Source organism: Ursus americanus, chromosome 5 (assembly GCF_024610735.1).
Source record: "Ursus americanus isolate L20-20 chromosome 5, mUrsAme1.1.p, whole genome shotgun sequence".
In the NCBI taxonomy this organism is placed as follows: domain Eukaryota; kingdom Metazoa; phylum Chordata; class Mammalia; order Carnivora; family Ursidae; genus Ursus; species Ursus americanus.
Genome location: NC_142131.1, coordinates 13,090,531 through 13,104,220, shown reverse-complemented (window position 1 = coordinate 13,104,220; position 13,690 = coordinate 13,090,531). Strand labels below are relative to the sequence as shown.

At 33.4% G+C, this 13,690-nt stretch overlaps 1 protein-coding gene and 1 pseudogene across 1 annotated transcript in view; one reads left to right on the top strand and one right to left on the bottom strand.

The window, feature by feature from the left end:
- RGMB (repulsive guidance molecule BMP co-receptor b) overlaps positions 1–13,690 on the top strand; it is a 1,123,009-nt gene that overhangs the window by 15,415 nt on the left and 1,093,904 nt on the right. Inside the window, exons 2-3 of the mRNA XM_087861962.1 lie at positions 11,603–11,750; positions 13,213–13,268. The gene's annotated coding sequence lies outside the window, so the exon portion shown is untranslated. The remainder of the gene's footprint in view (positions 1–11,602; positions 11,751–13,212; positions 13,269–13,690) is intronic.
- Positions 1–13,690, bottom strand: part of LOC123799309 (cytochrome b5 pseudogene) — a 97,400-nt pseudogene that overhangs the window by 15,498 nt on the left and 68,212 nt on the right.

The following is a 13,690-nucleotide window of genomic DNA, read 5'->3' as shown; positions in this document are numbered from 1 at the left end:
GCCAATCATGTTGCCTTCTCATATATTGCTCTTTTCTGAGGGATTCTTTATGGAGATCACTATCCTTTGTTCAAGTATACCCCACTATCCTGGTTATCGTTGACTGACCCAGGGATGGGGTCTTAAACAAAACATCTATCTTCAATAGCACAGTGTCTCAACTTGGGCACTATTGGCATTTTAGACTATACAATTTTTATGTGGGTTCTGTCCTCTACAGTGAGGATGTTTAGCAGCATTGAGTACCCACTAGATGCCAGTAGCACTTCCTCCCGTATTTCCAGTAGTGATATCCAGAAATGTCTCCAGACATTGCCAGATGTCCGTGGGAGGCAGAATCGCCCCTTGTTGTGAACCAATGAAATACAGGGATATGAATTTATAGTTAGGTTCCATCTTTATGGGTGCTGGCTGACTTGATTTGGATATTTAGATGCCATAATTTTTCCATGTTATATTAAAAGGTTGATTGTATTATAAATAAATAATAATTTAAAAATAGAAGACTTCAGGTTTCCCTACATGTTTGCTACAATAATATAACTTGTTTTAAGCCCAGGCCCCCTGATTTTTCATCTTTATCATATGCGGTCTTAATTTTTTTTTGTATAAAATATTCTTAGGATCATGATTTCCCCAACATCTGCATATTTTACAAAATCTTTAGTATATTATTCTTTTCATCATTTACAGAATACTATTTTTTCTTTTTCCTTGTTTTGGTTTTCAGATACAATTATGTAGGGGTAATTTTTATTTTTAAAATTAATGTGAATTTTACAGTGTCTTTGGAAATGTAGCCTTCACATGGATGGGAGAGTCTGGAAATTTATTTGATAAATTTTGTGGTTCTGGGCACAGTGTAAATGAAACATTTTCAGGTGCTACAGTATATAAATAAATGAATGTTTTTCCTGGCTCAGTTATGTACCATAACTAGCCAACAATTCTTGTATTAACTTTTTCAACTCAATGGAAGCGTACTAGTATATACTTCTGATTTAATAAAATCCTCAAAATAGGTTTTTGTGCTAATATATTTATAACATGCAGGTGTTTGACACAACAACATAAATTACATGTACGTAAAATTGGTTCAGGGAAATACCGAAATGTGCTAGGGAGGATATTAAAATATATTTGAATGTTTATTTTAAAATTCAGCTTGAACATTTTTCAGAACTGTTAAAGTTCATAGCTCTATTATATGATTCATTTTTTTCTGTTAAGTTCTAATCTTGTATGATTTTTATCATTTCTCTATTTTTCTTAAAGTGATTTTATTTAGTCTAGTTGTTTAGTTTCTTCTTTTTTTTGGAGCACACACAGAGATCTGATTTGTGAAAAATCCATATAATTATTCTTAGGAATCTTATTTATCAGCTCATTCTATTATGCTTCCCTATGGAAACTTGGATAGTTTATGGTTACCTTGCTCCACAAGAACCACAAACCTGCTGGTCACTTAGAATGACAGTTATATTTGTCTGTTATGCTAAAAAATATAGGTCACATTTATGGGGTGCCTGGGTGGCTCAGTCGTTAAGCGTCTGCCTTCGACTCAGGGCTTGATCCCAGCGTTATGGGATCGAGCCCCACATCAGGCTCCTCCACTGGGAGCCTGCTTCTTCCTCTCCCACTCCCCCTGCTTGTGTTCCCTCTCTCGCTGGCTGTCTCTATCTCTGTCAAATGAATAAATAAAATCTTAAAAAAAAAATATAGGTCACATTTTGAAGTGATTTTAAAGAGATGACACTATGAAATGCATTATTTTTAAAGAGTATTTATTTATTTATTTATTTTAGAGCAAGAGCGGGGTGGGGGTGGAGGTGGGGAGAGTGAGGGACAAACAGACTCCATGCTGAGTGGGGCTCAGTCCCAGGACCCTGAGATCATGACCTGAGATAAAACCAAGAGTTGGGGGTGGGGGAGCGCCTGGGTGGCTCAGTCCTTAAGTGTCTGCCTTTGGTTCAGGTTGTGATCCGCATGGGCTCCCTGCTCTGTGGGAAGCCTGCTTCTCCCTCTCACACTCCCCTTGCTTGTGTTCCCTCTCTCACTGTCTCTCTCTGTCAAATAAATAAATAAAATCTTAAAAATAAATAAAATAAATAAATAAATAAAATCAAGAGTCGGATGTTTAACCAACTGAGCCACCCAGGCCCCCTTAAATGCATTATTTTTAAAAGATAATTTAATTCAGTGAAGGGTCATCTCCGAAATTAAAGCATCCTAATTTAATTTTCCTCTTAAAAGGTATTTATTTAAAAAAATGGTTATTGAGTGCTCACCCAATAACAATGTTCTTTTTGATCATTGTTTCACACCCATGACCTGAAATGGATTTTTAAAGTAAGAAAGAGTAAGAAAAAATTGACATGAGGAAAAAGAGAATTAATAATTAGAGAATTAAATAGGATAACTATATAATTAATAACATAAATTAAGAAAATTACTGAATATGCATTTATTTTTAGAGTAATACCCACATAACCAAGGTCCTCGCCTCCTTTAGTTTTTAGCTAATGTCCTCTTCCCAGACACCTATTCTGACCACCCAGTTTGCAATGGTAATTCTCATCCTCACCCACCCTGTACTCCCAATCTTCCCATAATTTACTCTCTATTTTAATAGCATTAATCTCTTGCTGAAATACCATATGTATAATGTTTGTTATTAATTGTCTCTCTGTCTCCTGTCCCCATTCCCCCAACTCCCACAAAATATAGGCTCTTAAGGGAGTTTTGTCTGTTCTATATGCTTGTCATGCAGATGCCTGCTGCATGGCAGTTCAGTGTAATAGGAGGATCTTTAATTATCTGCAATTCTAGCAGTTGGGTCTCCGTTAACTGCCATTTCTCCTGTTGTTTTGTTATTGTTTTATTATCCATTCAAATAAGAACTCTGAAAGATCTTGAAGTATGACCTGAATGAGCAAAAAATACCAAAAACTCTGTTTGGAATGAATTTTAGGGTTTAGTATTTTAATAAAATTATTGTTTCTTCAAAATGATAGTAGTTACTGCTTTGGACCAAATGCCTATGCCATATACTTTACATGTACTTTCTGTTTGTCCTCTTGCCATCTCTAATGAGGTGGACAGTGTTACTCCCAGTGTTACTCACAGATGAGGAAACAAACTCAGAGAGGTTAAGTACTTCTAAACGGCAGATTTAGAAATTAAACTCAATTAGAAATTAAACTCAAGTCAACTTGAATTCAAAGTCCATGTGTTTTTGTTTTTTTAAAGTTGACTAATTGAAAGGAGACTTCTCTATTACTAGTATTTAATACATATATATATATATATATATATATATATCCTTTAATCAGAAATCCCACTCCATGACCATATTGAATAAAATATTTAGTAAAGTTTACAGAATAGTTATTAGATAGCACACAATAGTCTTACTTATTTTACTCATTTATTAAAATACTTGTGTCCTACCATGTGTTAGGTGCTAGGTATGCCACAACGAAAAAAGCAGACATGGTGCCTGCCTTTAAGGAACTTGTAGTCTCCTGGGGAAAACAGATCTATCACTAAAGATTCAGAACTCCATCCCATCCCTACCTCTCACTCCAAGTTATCATTAAAAGTAGAAAATATTCTGATATCATCCAGATTTTATTCTGTTTTTCTAGAACATATGGTTAAATTTTTGTTTTATCAAGGATCTCATCAGGGTTATATGGTCTGATGATCCCCTGAATCCTTTCTTCTCACATGCTTGAGTCTTCACACACCCTGAATCTATAAGGAAAAGTCCAAACAATAGCGATAGCAATAGTTTGTTTTCAATGCTTTCTTTTATTCTATTATGATGAGAGCAAGGTTTTTTGTATTATAATCTGTTTCTGAAAATATCAAAAATTTTTTTAAAGATTTTATTTATTTATTTGACAGAGATAGAGACAGCCAGCGAGAGAGGGAACACAAGCAGGGGGAGTGGGAGAGGAAGAAGCAGGCTCATAGCAGAGGAGCCTGATGTGGGGCTCGATCCCATAATGCCAGGATCACGCCCTGAGCCGAAGGCAGACGCTTAACTGCTGTGCCACCCAAGCGCCCCTGAAAATATCAAATTCTGAAACACCAGGTTGAGCTGAGAACAGACATGCTGATCATTTTTAGGTCTTTCACACAATGGTCTATTCAACCTGTTTGTGGTAATTTATTAATAATTTGATTTTGAATATGTTTAGTTTTCATCAATTTTTTAGTTTATCTTCATAAAACTTTTTCAGGGTCAATATTGTCATTTGTACTGGATTTTAACCAAGTCTTATATAGAGATGAATTCTGAGTAATAGGGAAAATTACTCATGAAATGAAGAATTTAATAAATTCTTGATTTTTCAATCCAATGTAGTATCCCAAGTTGCAGTGTACTAAATGATATAGTTACTTTTAAGATAATTTGGTGTTTCTTTATTTTACAAATATCCCTATGATATTTGTTTGTTTTTCCTATGAATCAAAGATAAATAGCAGGAAGACAAACCATGGCATTCTCCAATCCGCTTTTCAATAACTGATCTCTTCGGCCACTTTTCTCTTTCTCTTTGTGTTTGCATTAAGTGTAATCCTTTCAGAGTTTAATTTGCTTTTGAAACTATGATTTTTAAAAGGACTTTTAAGTAATCTCTTATTAATGGAATGTAGATCTTAAAACTGGAATATTTTGATAATTTGGACTTTGACATCCAATACACAATTCAGATCAGATATTCTAATAGAGTGTTTTATCTTTGTTCTTTTAGAGTAATTTAAGATTGGAAGCACTTCTAGTTTAGTGTTCCTTAAAACCACATGAAATAGTAAGGGGAAACCCAAATAAGGGTCATGAGGTTTCTTTGCATCTGCATTAGGATTTTCCAACCTGGGAAAGTCAAGGGTTAAGAAAGAATACAATTAAACATCTCAGTGGTTTTGAGAAGTTGTATTAATTTGGATGCTTGGATCCTGAATTCTCAAATTTCTAGTGCAGGGATCAGAGAGAACTATAGTGTGGAGAATTTAAATAGCCAGTTGGTATGTTGAGTCTGGCCTACAGATATATTTTGTTTGACATGCATGGTGTTTTTTAAAAGTGTGAATTAAGTAAGTGTTTAACAGCTGAGTATTTTGATACAAAAATTCAGATTTCTAACCTCTGGGAAATTAGAATATCTGGCACAGTAAGCCTGCTTCCCACAAAGAAACAATAAGCTGAGTAGAGTGAGGGCACCTTTTTGATCATTTTCCAGTTTACCATATTTCCCACCACTCCCTGTTCTTGCACAGTGACATGTCGTGTCAGTTACCAATTATCATTGTGCATGCACTGACACTTTTTCTTATATTTGATCTGTAGTGATGAGTTTGCATCCCGTATCATAGAGGGTATGTTCTTTCTGGAAAGTCTTTTCTCAGAACGCTCTTCCCAGTCTTCTTAGGCCCTCTCTTCCCAGTGCCCCTATAGCATCTTGTTTATATCTCCCTTTAGTACATACCATATCTTATGGTAAGTGTTCATTTGGTAATTTTCCTTGCTAGGCATGACCTTTTTTAAAATCAGGATCTTATATTATATTGTTTCCTCAGAGGATTCAATAGTGTGTGGACACTTAAATAGTGCTGAATTTATACTTGTTTCTTATAAATCAGAAAAGATAGATTCTAGGATACAAGTGCATTTCCAGGAATATTTTCTTATGAGGCTGTAATATTTGTTATTAAAACTCATTGAGAGTTCTTCTGATTGTTGTTGCAGAGCAATGCCAGAGCTAGGGGGAGGCATGAGAGGTTCCCAGGGTAAAAGTTTAAGGAGGCACTCCCTTTCAGGGTCAGGTAAGTGTGTCCTTAGATTTTATGCCATGGGAGCTTCTCTTGCCTCCATATTACCAGCACTGTTTCTGAATTTTAGCTTCTAGCTTAAAAATAAAATATTTGTTCTGATTGGAAAGGCTATAGAAACATGGATCTAGATTGTTTTTAAATGAAAAAAAAATCACAAGAGAATATATTGTTATTTTTAAAAATTTATACTCTGGATACTTTAAAAATTGTCTCTTTGTCATTGGTTTCTAAGCAACTTGATTATGATGTGCTTGGGTATATTCATGTTTCTTTTGCTTGGGGTTTGTTGAGTTCTTCGATCTGGAAGTTTATAGTTTTCATCACATTTGGAAAAATTTCAGACTTTATTTCTTCAAATATTTTTTCTGTCCTCTCTCTTTTATCTTTAGAGACCCTAATTACACATGTATTGGGTTACTTGAAGTTGCCTCACAGCTTACTGATACACCATTCATTTTTTTTTCCATTTTTTTTTTCTCTTTGGGTTTCACTTTGATTAGTTTCTATTGTTATGGCTTCAAGTTCACTAATGTTTTCTTCTTTGATATCTAATCTGCTATTAGTCCTAGCCAATATTTTTTTATTTTAGATATTTTTAGTTTTTACATCGAGAAGTTTGATTTGGGCTTGGCATTTCTTTTACATCTAAACATAACATGCTCAATTTTTCCTGTAGTTTCTTTATATATGGAATATAGTGATGGTGGCTCTTTTAAGGTCCCTTTTTTCTTAAATCTATCTGTGTCATTTCTGGGTTGGTTTTGATGATTAATTTTTCTCTGCTTTATGGCTTGTGCTTTTCTGCTTTTTTGCTGGTCTGGTAATTTTTTATTAGATGCCAGCCACTGTAATTTTAGTACGTTGGTCGTCGTATATTTTTGTTCCTAAAATAGTCTTGAGATTTGTCTGTGACTCAGTTAAGTTTCCTATAAATAGTTTCATCTTTTCTGGGTGACATGAACATTTAAGATGGTGAATGGAAAGGAAGGAAATATCAGGGAAGAAAGCTGTGAGAAGAGAATTATCTTGGAAGCCAAGGGATAGTTTTAAGAGACAGAGAAAGTATATGGGTCACATGCTCTTTTATTTGATGCAGAGAATATTCTGCAATCTTGTGAGCAGAAATAAGATTATAAAGGGTGGAACAGTAAGTGAAGGGATGTCCTCTCCTCCTCCTCCTCTTTCTTCTTCCAGTCTCTTAGATTCTCTTTTATCTTCTATTTTTCTCCATTCCTTTAACAAATAGACTAACAACCTTATGACGAAATATAGTTTATTTCTAAAACATATACTTTTAAAAAAATTCAGATATTATTCAGATATTATCTATAGAATGTAATACTTCTACTTTAGGAGGTTATTAGTAACTACCAACCTTTATTTAATTGGGTATATTTTTAAAGATTGGAAGAATATATATATCTTTAGCTTTAGGTTTCAAAATATAAAGGAAAATCCTAAGTAAATTTCTCATCATTCCTGTGTGCAGAGTTTCCTAGTTCAGGTCTGAAACAGCAGCTTTAGTTCTTTTCCATATAACACATTATAATTTCATATAGCATCAGCCTTAACTGTTAGTGGTAAAATAGCAATTGGTGACAGTCATAGAAGACCAAAGCATCCCTTTATACATTTCTTCAATAAAAGATATAAAAACTTTTAAAATAATCAATATGTTAGAATTAATAAAAGTGGAATTTCAAAAATTTTAAGGTAATTCATCAGATAATGCTTTCTTTTGATAAGGAAACAATAAAGAAGATTTGAGCATGGTCTTGAGCATGGTGTAATCACATAATGTGTAGTTTATTGAGAATGTGTTTAAAATAAATAAGTTGTGAAATTAGATCTAAGGAAATGGATTCACTAGTGTTAGAAATAGTTCTGAAAGCATCATTAATGAGTTTGGCTTCTGCCTTTCTTCTATTACTTATCGACCTGTGGTCTTAAGCAAGTTACTTAAATTCTTTTGGGGAACATAGGTGGCTCAGTTGGTTAAGCATTTGACTTTGATTTCAGCATGATCTCTGGATCATGAGATCTAGCCCTGCATCAGGCTCTGCTCAGGCACAGAGTCTGCTCGTCTCTCTCTATCCCTCTCTGCCCTTCCCCTCACCTCTCTCTCTCAAATAAATAAATAAATAAATAAATAAATAAATAAATAAAATCTTTAAAAAATTCTCTGATCTTCACTTTCCTTACTTGTAAATTATAATATATTTTGACCTTGAAGTTCATAGGCTGGTCTTGCAGAGCAAATGATGAACAAATGTGTGAAATATCTTGAAGTATTAGATGTAGTTGTGGTATTTCAAGCCATTAAATATCATCTGTCATTACTGAAACTCATTGGGTTCTAACTGTCTTATTATTTTATCCTGAATAGCATCCAGTTTCTGATTTTCTCCCCTAAAAGTACAGAACAGATTTATTTTAAGATAACAATTCTACTTGAATCAACCTTGGGCCCTGCAGAGCTGTTCTGTATGTGATATTATTGAGGAGTAAATGGGGACTAATTTGAGGCTTTGGCCACATTCTTGAGATCCTTGTGATCAGCCACTTACAAAATAGAATTATAATCTCATGCCCTATTGAGAATAAATAAAGATTATATTAGTGAAATAGAAATGTTGATTGTCTTTGCTTTGTTGCCTGTGTACATTCTGTGAAGATAGTAGAAATAAGGAAGAAGGAAGTGGTGATCTTAGACTGCTTTACTGGCAAATAATTTGTTCTTGTGATTTATTTTCTAACAGAAAGATTTACTTTGATATTTTCTATTTTATTATGTGTGCTTTCTAAAGCCCATTCATTCCTAGTACTTTGAATAATTGCAAAGAATATTTACTAAAATAGTAAATGATAAATTCATGTATTATAAGAAATTGAGAACTTAATGTTACAGAAAAATGAGTATCGCGGAATTTTATGAGGATGTGTTTAGATTAGAAAACAACACTGGTATCACAGAGAGCAGATCTTGTGTATGTTAATGTATAGTAAATGAGAAAAGATAGATGCTGTTATGGATAATATGAATGGTCTATTTTGTATTTGAAGCTTTTCTGGGAATAATATCCACAATCTTTACCAAGAAATCTATGTTATTTTGTTGCTCTGACAGCACAGTATAACTCTCATTTGATTTTTTACATGATAAAAGTAAAAATGTAAGGAGAACTTTAAAAAAACCCATCATGATACCTTGGAAGTCAGGAATAACAGAATTTCACAAGTCTAATAAGATAGACACCATAATGTCAATATTTGTGTACTGATGAATGTGAGTTGTGAAATTTGGCTCCAGTTGCCAGATGCTTTAGAGCCTTGCAATTTAAAATTACATTAGTAATGAAAACTAATGAACACAAAATTTCCATTTTTGAAAAACAGCCCTACCCAACTTGCACCGTTTTAGAGAAAAATAACTTTAGATAGTTTTGGCAAGTGCTGATTAAATATTTGAATCTGATTTTGTGCACACAGGGCACATTTTATTCATTACATTAACCACACAGTAAATAAATGAATACTACAGTCATTTACTTTCCTTAGTATAACTAAAAAATCAAGTATTAAGTGGAATAAATATGTAGAAATGGAAAAGTAATGAGGAATCCTATGCACAAAAACCTAACATTCTTGTATCTGCCCTTTACATTTTTCTTGAAATATAACTGAATAATCCCAATTGTATTTCTTCTTTTTAAATTTAAATTCAATTCAGTTAACATGTAGTGTATTATTAGTTTCAGGAGTAGAATTTAGTGATTCTGAATTCTACATCAGTTGCATATAATACCGAGTGCTCATTACATCAAGTGCCCTCCTTAATGCCCATCACCCAGTTACCCTAGCCCCCCACCCACCACCCCTCCAGCAACTCTCAGTTTGTTTCCTATAGTTAAGAGTCTCTTATGGTGTGCCTCTCTCTTTGTTTTTACCTTATTTTATTTTTCCTTCCCTTCCCCTATGCTCATATTTTGTTTCTTAAATTCCACATATGATTGAAATCATATGGTATTTGTCTTTCTCTGACTGACTTATTTCGCTTAGCATAATACCCTCCAGTTCCATCCATGTTGTTGCAAATGGCAGGATTTCATTCTTTTTGATGGCTGAGTAATATTCCAATATATATATTCCTATATATATACCACATCTTCTTTACCCATTTATCTGTCAATGGATGGATATCTAGGATCTTTCCATACTTTGGTTATTGTGGACATTGCTACTATAAGTATTGGGGGGCATGTGCTCCTTCAAATCACTATGTTTGTATCCTCTGGATAAATACCCAGTAGTACAATTGCTGGGTGGTAGAGTAGTTCCATTTTTAACTTTTTGAGGAACCTCCATACTGTTTTTGGTGTACTGGTGTACTGTTGTACACCAGTTTGCATTCCCACCAGCAGTGTAAGAGGGTTCTCCTTGCTCCACATCTTTGCCAACTTCTGTTGTTTCCTGAGTTACTCATTTTACCCATTCTGACTGTGTGAGATGGTATCTCATTGTGGTTTGACTTGTATTTCCCTGATGCCAAGTGATGTTGAGCATTTTGTCATGTGTCTGTTAGGCATTTATATACCTTCTTTGGAGAAATGTCTGTTCATGTCTTCTTCTGCCCATTTCTTGACTGGATTTTTTGTTCCAATTTTATTTCTTGTCTAATTATATAAAATGTAATGGTTTTAAATATTTTTTACTCATACTTTCATTTCCTTCACGTATTTGTTCATATATCCTTTTAATTTCTAAGTCAAAACTTGTGCTTGTCTTTGTTGATAACATTTTAAAAATAATATTGAGAGAAACTTTAATTGTCTATCAGTGACATCAGATCATTTTCCTCTTGACGTAAAATTATTCTAGATATTATTACAAATTTGACGGTAAATAGCTACATCATAATTTTAACTGTTACATAGAAATAATGTATTGCCTGAACTTTAATCAAGTGACACTTACTTCTGTTGTTTTCTCTCTTTTGAATGTTTTTTTTCATCTTTTTGGTGGGTATCTATTGAGAGGAATGAGAAGTATGCCTTTGATAAACATCTGGGAATATATAGGTAGGTTCTTTTAGTCTTCCATTAAAACTGAAAAATTAGGATTTCAGGTGACATTTTCATTGATAATTAAATCTCATATTTCCTGCCTTAAATAAATTTATGTGTAGTTTTCACATAAAGTTAAAAATAGGTAGATGATACCAAAAGCACAATAATGGAAACTTTGGTGTATTTGACCTCATCGGAATTTAAAACTTCTGCCCTGTGAAAGACCCTGTTAAGAACATTAAAATACAATTACAAACTGGGAGAAAATACCACAAATTACAAATTTAACAAATGACTTATATTTAAATAGATAGCTCTCAAAACTTACATTAGAAAAAATCCAATTAGTATATGGGCAAAAGACATTGAGACATTTTACTAGAAAGGAGATACAAATAGCAAATAAGCACATGAAAAGATGATCAACACTGACTTCATGTCTATTAGGGAAATGCATTTTAAAACCTCAAAAAGATACCACCACACAGTTTTTCAAAGGCTAAAATAAAAACAAAATCAAAACGGGGGATGAGTTATTTAGAGGGAATATTGGTAGCTATAGTTACTGATACAAATAAAATAGATAATGTAAAATTAAATAATGTAAACAAATAACATACATCTATAATTAAATTGATGATAACATATTAAAGAACTCTAAACAAACATGCATGTAATATTTTTTCTCTGTGTAGGAACCACAGATGATGAACTTTCCTTTAGACTCATCATGTAACTGAAAGACTTATCAGGACCTTGATGCTTAGAGAAAATGTTAAAACTAGACACATTTCCTCATCTATTTTCACTGATAGCCATTACTGGAATATAGCACAGTATACGGTATGTACCTTTCTTTTTCTGCAGTAATTGAAAAGAGCTATGGTTCATTAGTCCTTTTTATTTCCTTCTTTTTAAATTAAAAAAAATTTATGTCCTTTTTGTTTCAAATGTCTATAAAACTTCTAGGAAAGGGTAAGATAAAAAACATCATCCTTGCTTTTCCTTTCAGGGTGAGAATTGGAAAATTTGGCCTGATATGAGGTCGATGACCAGAATATATTATGCTTTAAAAATTCTCATGGAGTGGTACCTGGGTGACTCAGTAGGTTGGGGATCTGCCTTTGGCTCAGGTCTTGATCTCCCGGGTCCTGGGATCAAGCGCTGCATCAGGCTCAGGGGGGAGTCTGCTTCTCCCTCTCCCTCTGCTCCTCCCCACTGCTCCTGCTCTTTCTCTCTTTCTCAAATGGATAAAGAAAAACTTTTTAAAAATTTCCATTGGAATGGAAATGGAAATGATTTAGTATGAAAAACTTAAATCTGGAGTTTTTTTTTTTTTAAAGATTTTATTTATTTATGTGACAGAGAGACAGCTAGTGAGAGAGGGAACACAGCAGGGGAGTGGGAGAGGAAGAAGCAGGCTCCCAGCGGAGGAGCCCGATGTGGGACTCGATCCCCGATCCCTGAACACCGAGATCACGCCCTGAGCCCAAGGCAGACGCTTAACCATTGCGCTACCCAGGCGTCCCTGGAGTTGAGTTCTTAAGGCAAAAAGAAATTTATTTGAAAAAGAGTTAAGTGGAATACCAAATCAAAATCATACCAATAAGCTATGTGCAGTTTCTATTTATTTCAATAAAATGTATATATATTTCAAAGCCATTTGACAATGTATGTGCAAAGCAGAGGTGAATTTACAGCTAGAATAATGAAACTTAAACTTTAGGGCCCCTCACTTGAGTGGGTTTTTTTCTAAGCTGACATGCTGGAAGAAAGAGTAAATTAGCATTTTATCTATATGAAATGATATTTCAAATAATTGATATTTTAAGAAGTGGTCAGAGAGTATCACCCAAAAACTTTAAGGAAAAAAAAATGATTTATGGCAATTGTCAGATAATAAAAACTATTATTTAACTCAATTCTGTGAGGTTTTTGTTGTATTTTTCAGCTTTTTAAAATCTCTGATTTGTTTTGCTTTCTTTTCTAACTCTAAACAAATGTTCAATTTTGTATAAAACTCTGTATTTGTTACTTTTTTTTCATTAAAGAGAGGCCCGTGTATTGTTAAACTTCTAGCCTCCCAAAGCCATCAGATAGTTGATAGATTAAGAATAATGGAATTTCCAAAGTCAAATTTTCATAAAGGATGAGTTACATTTATATTTAAATAGTTTGATTTATGTAGATTTTAGTTGTCCACGTGTCGTACCAGATGTGCCATTTTTGATCAAACTGTATGATGCCACCTTGAAACATATAACCTTTTTCTAGACAAATAAGCAAAATGAATTTCATATTGCAGGTTCAGATTTGTGTACCATTTCTCCTAATATGGATATGCTGTTTGTATTTCCAAAGGTAAGATTTTTGTTTTGCTAATTAAGGGTGATATTTTCTGTTTTTATCCCAGGTTAATTTCCTTCACCTTTTTATGCTCCCTGTCTTACTTTTTTTTTTCCCCCCGTCTTAATTTTTCAGTTGTTTGAATTTTTAAGAAATTTTTAGGAATGATAAAACTTACTTTAGGAGCATAAAACATTGTCACAAGGGCAGAGGAATTGGAATCACCTTGAAAAGACAGAGTTTTTCATCAAATTCCAAGTATAGAAATCTTTTCTCTATTGTGAAACTTATATTAAGAATATTCATAGACACTTAATCTATGTCTTTCAAATGTTTCTTCTTTTACATTGTTCTTCAAAGAATTTCTAACCATAGCATTTCACTTGTATCTCTTTCTCATTTCTTTAAACAAAGTATTTATTGTCATTTCAAGAACA